Source organism: Bactrocera tryoni, unplaced genomic scaffold (assembly GCF_016617805.1).
Source record: "Bactrocera tryoni isolate S06 unplaced genomic scaffold, CSIRO_BtryS06_freeze2 scaffold_741, whole genome shotgun sequence".
NCBI classification, from domain to species: domain Eukaryota; kingdom Metazoa; phylum Arthropoda; class Insecta; order Diptera; family Tephritidae; genus Bactrocera; species Bactrocera tryoni.
Genome location: NW_024396406.1, coordinates 39,600 through 47,132, shown reverse-complemented (window position 1 = coordinate 47,132; position 7,533 = coordinate 39,600). Strand labels below are relative to the sequence as shown.

At 39.1% G+C, this 7,533-nt stretch overlaps 1 non-coding gene across 1 annotated transcript; it reads right to left on the bottom strand.

Annotated features, from left to right (window-relative positions):
- Window positions 1-4,327: 4,327 nt before the first annotated feature.
- On the bottom strand, window positions 4,328-4,533 carry LOC120781935. The gene has a single exon (XR_005706192.1). It is a non-coding gene; the product is annotated as a small nucleolar RNA U3 (small nucleolar RNA).
- Between the last annotated feature and the right edge of the window lie 3,000 nt (window positions 4,534-7,533).

The window sequence follows — 7,533 nt, the reverse complement described above, 5'->3', positions numbered from 1 at the left end:
GCGGGGACAGCCTTCATAAGTGCGCTCCAAGCACTCATAAAAGGCATCTTTGGTCACATCGTCCTTCTCTTCCGTCGGGGCGTGGGCGGAAATCAGCGATATGTTGAAGAACCTTGCTTGGATGCGGATTGTGGCTAGACGTTCATTCACCGCGGTGAATGATAGTACTCGGCGACGGAGTCTCTCTCCCACTACGAATCCAACACCAAACTTGCGCTCCTTTATATGGCCACCGTAGTAAATGCCATAAGGACCTGCTCGTCTCTGTCCTTGTCCCGTCCATCGCATTTCTTGGACGGCGGTGATGTCAGCCTTTATTTTCGCGAGGACATCAACCAGCTGGGCAGCGGCACCTTCCCAATTAAGGGACCGGACATTCCAGGTGCGTGCCCTAATATCATTGTCCTTATTTCGTTTGCTATGGTCGTCATCAAAAGGGGGGTTTCTCATCCGAGGCTGTTGGTAGTTTTGCATTGGGTCGAGCTTTTTACGTGGCGGGTCCCAAGCCCAGCGCACAACCTTATGGGGATGTTTCGCCTTCTCACTTTAGCTCGCCTTCGAACGGATGTTCTTAGGCTACCCAGAGGATACTTGGTCAAAGACCGGAAGTCGTGAGCTGCTTGAGTCATATGTGAAAGAATCGAAAGTTTCCTCACTTGCGTGAACTTCTACACATGACTCCATCTTCCAAGAACGTATATTTATAAATATTACAGTAGAGGCGCGCTAATCCGGACATGGCCTAATCCGGATTCCACTGTAATCCGGAGAGGGTTAAAAAACTCAAAATTTCTATTATGTCCCTTGTAATCCGGACCGAAATTCTCTATCCGTATTCTCTAATCCGGATCACATGTTTATTATTCACTACATTCGCTTTTATGCTTTATTGGTTTAAGTTTTTTTTGTTTTTTTGGAACATGTGTATTATTTGTTATAATAAACAAACAGAAATTTATAAATATTTTTTCATAATACATAAATCTGATATGTCTTTGGTAATCCGGATTTCCTTACATTCTGGATAGGGGCCGGTTTTAATTGATCCGGATTAGCGGGCCTCTACTGTATATAAATACATTATATATATCGTATATTTAGAAATATACGTTCTCTGGTACAACCTTCAATCTTATGAACGGTCGACGCCCAACTCAGTATGCTATTCAAATGCCACCAAAACTAGTTTTATATAAATGTTGCATACTTTTAAGCGCATCGTTTTGGTGAGCTGCTTAAACTTACTATCGCCTTCCCAGAGTGTCGCTCAAATATTCTAGGTTTCAGTACCACTTAAAAAAGTTACAAACAAACATACATATATTCATATACATGAAGCTAATAAAAGCGTATTAAAAAAGGCCCTCGTGATCCAAATCTTGAAGCAAAGGTATTGGCATTAATAAATCAAAAACAATCAATGTCTGTGCGCGATTTGGCGAAAAAAAGCTAAAACCAGTGTTACTATGATTCAAAGAGTGATGCAAAGAAATAACTTAAGAACCTATAAAAAACAAAAGATTCCCAAAAAAAGTCAACGACAAATAAAAATAGGGAACACAAGGCTACGGAAGTTGTACGAACGTTTGCTAAAAATTCTGTTGAGTGTGTTATAATGGACGATGAAACATACGTAAAAATGGACTCAAGAACATTACCAGGTCCCCAATTCTATACAAAACCAAAAGATGGTACTGTCGACCAGTCAGTTTCAACAATTGAAATAGAAAAATTTGGCGAGAAAATACTCATCTGGCAGGCTATTTGTTCTTGTAGCCTTAAGATCACTCCATTTTTCACAAAGATAATATATCGGCCGACAATTATAAAAAGGGAGTGTCTAAACCGTCGCCTAATACCATTTTATTAGAAACACATCGTGTCAACAATATTTTGGCGCTCCAGAATTTCGCCCTATAGAGAAGTATTGGGCAATTGTCAAACGGAACTTGAAAAAGGATCACCGAGTTGCCGAAATCGACAGCGAATTTAAAAAAAAACTGGCTCTAGTCTAGAAAGCAAATTTTGGGCAGTTTTTTGAATTTTATTTAAAAAAAACCAAAAAATATTTTTAGTATCCATTTTTTTATGGTCTTTTTATTGATATATTAAGAATACAGAAAAAAATTTTACAAAAAAATATTAAAAATTAAAATAATTAGCGGGGGGGAGAGACAGGTGTAAAAATAAATGGCGCATCCTGGTGACATTGATCCGGACTCTCCTGGTGGTCTGTAAACAAAAATCAAAATAAATTCTTAATCAGTAAGGATGCTGTTATAGTCCCTACCTCAGGGATCACGAAAATTTTTTTTTTTTCAAAAATGGCGACTGCCTGAAAATAAAAATCATTTTTTACTCTTTTTTTTGAAATTCCTGAATTTTTTCAAAATATTAAAAACAAAAATTTTGACACGATGCTGGTAGGAACGATAAAGGATTATATAAAGAAGGTTCACTCAAAATTTCAAGTAAATCGGTTGTATAGAACTTGAGATAATGCCGGTACCGTGTGGAAAAAAGTAGTTTCGAGATAAATGCGTTTAAAAAAGTGAGTCAAGCCGAAACGGACTAGGTACTGCGTCACTAAAGAAACTGTAGCTCTTAAAACAATTTTAATTTTTAAAAATCCTTTGGAGGATATGTTCCTAAGGGTCTAAACTTTAAATATATGTAAAAAAAATCGATTTTTTAAATTCTAGAGTAGAATACCCCCTCAAAGTAAGTCAAGCCGTTACAAAGAAGGTGTACAGAATTTAATGAAGGGAATTAAACAAATAATTCGGCATAAATTAAGAGAAAATTTTTTTTTTACTAGTTTTAATTAAAAGTTAGTAAAAACTCTTATATTTGTTATTAAAAAAAGTTACAAGCAAAAATTAATAAAATCCGTTACGTTACAAATAAAAAAAGAGTGAGATGTCAGTTGACAGCTGGCAGATGTGAAACATCGAAATTATTTTATACAAGTAATAGGTTAAAAATTACAGATTATGATTATTTGTTTAAAATCACGTCAATTCAATTATTTTCATCAGTGACTTCCGTGACAGTTACATTCGAAGTTACCTCTGACGGTATTACTGTGACAATTGGTCGATGATAACTGAAGTATGTTACAAAAGTATTAGACATCACATTATCAAGACAGCATATACAGCATCTATTGTTGTTCCATATCTTGTAGCACATTCTTTCGGATTGTTGTTTATTTCCAACTGAAAGTCTTCTTGGAGGAACGATATTAATGGCATTGATTCATTTTTTGCAAAATTAACATTGAAATCCCCATCCAAAATCAATGGTAGTTTATCCTTATCTGTTTTAAAAATTATTGAAATGCGACTGTACGGAAATAACCGCTCATGTAAAAATGAAATAATATCATTTATTTTTTATTAGGTGAAATGTACACAACAATCATACTTAATTTACTTCCATCTTCTAATTTAACATGTGAAGCACACATATCGCCAATGGGTGTTTGAGAGACATGAATTTCTGTAGCATTTTGGACTGATAGATCCATGTTAAATGTAGTAATATGTGAAGTATTGTTGTTTTTATAAATGGCAACTCCAGCGGCTCTAACACACATAGAGCGCGACAGACTGCAAACGACATCTGTCAAATATTAAAATACACAAGTTCTTAGGGACATAGCTATTGAGGCAGCTGCACAACTACATAACTATGTCCATAAGAACGTGTGTATTTTAATATTTGACAGATGCCGCTTGCAGTCTGTCGCGCTCTATGTGTCCAGCACTTCAAGCATTGAGTGTACATATTTACATACATATGTACATATGTTGCATGTTGACAAATTTAAAAACATTATGCAAATGGTCTTCTATGTATGTAGGTAAATTTTAATATATGTACATACATACATACTTATGTATATTATATACTAAGTACATGCTTTGATACCAAATATATATTATAGGATTATAATGTATTTCTCATTTAACACCGAAAATGCTCAATTCTGCATGCATTATTACCTTAATATTTAACTAATGTAGGTTTAATAAAAACTGATGCGGGGAGTTCCTACGCGTGGAAGAAGTTAAACTTCTTAGTGATATTCCAAGAAATGCATATCATTTTGTATGAAAGAAAACTAGCAAGAGGGAAAGGATTAAAATATGGTGGAGTGACCAACACTTTCTTAAATTCACATTTTATAAATTTATTATGCACATTTTATAAGGCAAAGTCCAAATCAATTATCATTTCTGGGTTCTGACGGATTGATATCTATAATATTTACAATTGGATTATGATTATTTGTATAAAATCTTGGAATTTATTCATTAAAATCACCACTCAGAAGTCGTTTTATTCGTTGTAACCGAGCAATCATCGATGAAACATCATTTTTAATATGCCACAAGACAAAATTAGAAATGAACCTCACGCTGTCAGAGAAAACGATATACCTTCCTCATCGCGGGTGCTAATACTTTCGATTTGCAAAGAAAGTAAATGTAGACTGACTACAGAAATGATCCTGTGAACTATAGTCTTAACTTTTCAACTTTTTTATTTATTTTTTTTTGAAGAGTTGTGGGGGGGAAATCTTCTACAGACAACCTGGCGGGTAGTGTCGGATTCGCTTGATGCGCCTACCGACTAAAACCCCCAACACCGGTTGCCAACCATATGGTTATGAACCTATAATGTATTTTGCGGGAAAAGGAGAAAGATTCAGTTGTGACGCTAAAAAGCGAAGCTCGAATTTTTGGTTAGGTGGGAGCGGAAGGATTTGTCAGGATACATGGCTTTCTGAAACGGTCGGTTTTCTTGCACCTGAGAGTGGCAAGACAGTTGATGCTGGGGTTTGCGTGGGATGCTACTGACGCCCGGAGATTTGCAGCGTAGGAAGTAGCTGCTGATTGGATGGAGGGAAAATTAGTTTCCTCTAGGATCAGTTTGTTTCTAACATACCACGCGAAATTAAGAGCTGATCTTAATAGACGCATGTATGGGGCTTGAAGCCTGGACAGTTGTCTGGGTGAAGCAGAGCCCCAAATAGGAATGGCGTAGGAGCAGATGCTTCTAGTGATGGCATTAAAAGCTCGTTTTTTAGTGCTACTTTTCAACGGCCAACGCAGAGTACTTCAACCAAAAGTCACACAAAATGGTTGAGAATTCGCAGAAATGAAACAGAAAAGAAAGAAAATCAAATAATGCACAAGCATACAAACATACACATGCGTACACATGTGAATATGTCACCAATCAAAAATTTAAACATTGTTCTACAAAAACAACAATTGCTCATATAGCATAAGCATGACAAGTGCTTTAAGTAGCGTTTGAAAAAATACGCTACTCCCGTAGCATTTCATTTTACTCTCGCTACCGCTCTCACTTTGTCGGGAGCCACAGCATAGTCTTAGCATAACATTGTAAAAGTATGTGCTCTACTCTGCCCCGAGTTTTGTTAGATAAAAAACTATAGCTGGAGCCGTAGCAAAAAATTAAATTCTGCGCTATGCTCTGGCGGTAGCAAAAAATTGGGAGCGGTAGCACAGCAGAGCTAATGAAAATTTTCATGTGCTACAGCTCCCGCGTGTGTTTGTTGTTTTTTTTCTTCTTCCTCTTCTTCTTAAATGGCGTAGACATCGCTTACGCGATTATAGCCAAGTTAACAACAGCGCGCCAGTCGTTTCTTCTTTTCGCTACGTGGCGCCAATTGGATATTCCAAGTGAAGCCAGGTCCTTCTCCACTTGGTCCTTCCAACGGAGTGGAGGTCTTCCTCTTCCTCTGCTTCCCCCGACGGCTACTGCGTCGAATACTTTCAGAGCTGGAGTGTTTTCGTCCATGCGGACAAGATGACCTAGCCAGCGTAACCGCTGTCTTTTAATTTGTTGAACTATGTCAATGTCGTCGTATATCTCGTACAGCTCATCGTTCCATCGAATGCGATATTCGCCGCGGCCAATGCACAAAGGACTATAAATCTTTCGCATAACCTTTTTCTCGAAAACTCGCTGTCATCGTCCAAGCCTCTGCACCATATAGCAGGACGAGAATTATGAGCGACTTATAGAGTTTGGCTTTTGTTCGTCGACAGACGAACGAGACTTTTCAATTGCCTACTCAGTCCGAAGTAGCACCTGTTGGCAAGAGCAATCCTGCGTTGGATTTCCAGGCTGACATTGTTGGTGGTGTTAATACTGGTTACTAAATAGACGAAATTATCTACAACTTCAAAGTTATAACTGTCAACAGTGACGTGAGTGCCAAGTGGCCAGTGCGACGACTGTTTGATTGATGACAGGAGATATTTCGTCTTGCCCTCGTTCACGGCCAGACCCATTTCTTTTGCTTCCTTGTCCAGCCTGGAGAAAGCAGAACTAACGGCGCGGATGTTGAGGCCGATGATATCAATATCATCGGCATACGCCAACAGCTGTACACTCTTATAAAAGATTGAACCTGCTCGATTGAGTTCTGCAGCTCGAATTATTTTCTCCAGCAGATTGAAGAAGTTGCACGATAGGGAGTCGCCTTGTCTGAAACCTCGTTTGGTATCGAACGGCTCGGAGAGGTCCTTCCCGATTCTGACGGAGCTTTTGGTGTTGCTCAACGTCAGTTTACACAGCCATATTAGTTTTGCGGGGATACCAAATTCAGACATCGCGGCATAAAGGCAGCTCCTTTGAAATCGACGAAGAGGTGGTGTGTGTCGATTCTCCTTTCACGCGTCTTTTCCAAGATTTGGCGCATGGTGAATATCTGGTCGGTTGTTGATTTTCCAGATCTGAAGCCACACTGATAAGGTCCAATCAGTTTGTTGACGGTGGGCTTTAATCTTTCACACAATGTTGTGCTCGTAAATACGCTCATTTTTTCGTAGAATTTTCGAGCATTACCCCTATCGGCCAGCTTATCAAGCTCTTCGTACTCACGCATTTCGGTATCTTTCATTTTCTGTCTCCAAATCCGTCTCGCTTCCCTCTTCAACTCTCATTATCTATCACATCCCGCACGTGTTGTGCTCGATCGTAATGTTGCGAGGTAAGCAGTCTGTTTTTTCTCCGCTGCGACACGGCACTTCTCGTCGTACCAGCTGTTCTTTTGCACTTTCCGAAAACCAATGGTTTCGGTTGCAGCTGTACGTAAGGAGTTTGAAATGCCGTTCCACAGTTCCCTTATACCGAGTTGTTGACGAGTGCTCTCAGACAGCAGGACTGCAAGCCGAGTAGAAAATCGTTCGGCTGTCTGTTGTGATTGAAGCTTCTCGACGTCGAACCTTCCTTGTGTTTGGTGGCGTGCGTTTTTTTGCTGCACAGAGGTAGGTGCGAATCTTAGCTGCAACAAGATAGTGGTCCGAGTCGATGTTTGGACCTCGAAGTGCACACACGTCTAGAACACTGGAGACGTGTCTTCCGTCTATCACAACATGATCGATGTGTTTGGTGGCTTTTCGATCCGGAAACAGCCAGGTAGCTTGACGTATCTTTTTGTGCTAGAATCTAGTACCAAAGATAACCATATTTCGGGCCCCGGCGAAGTCG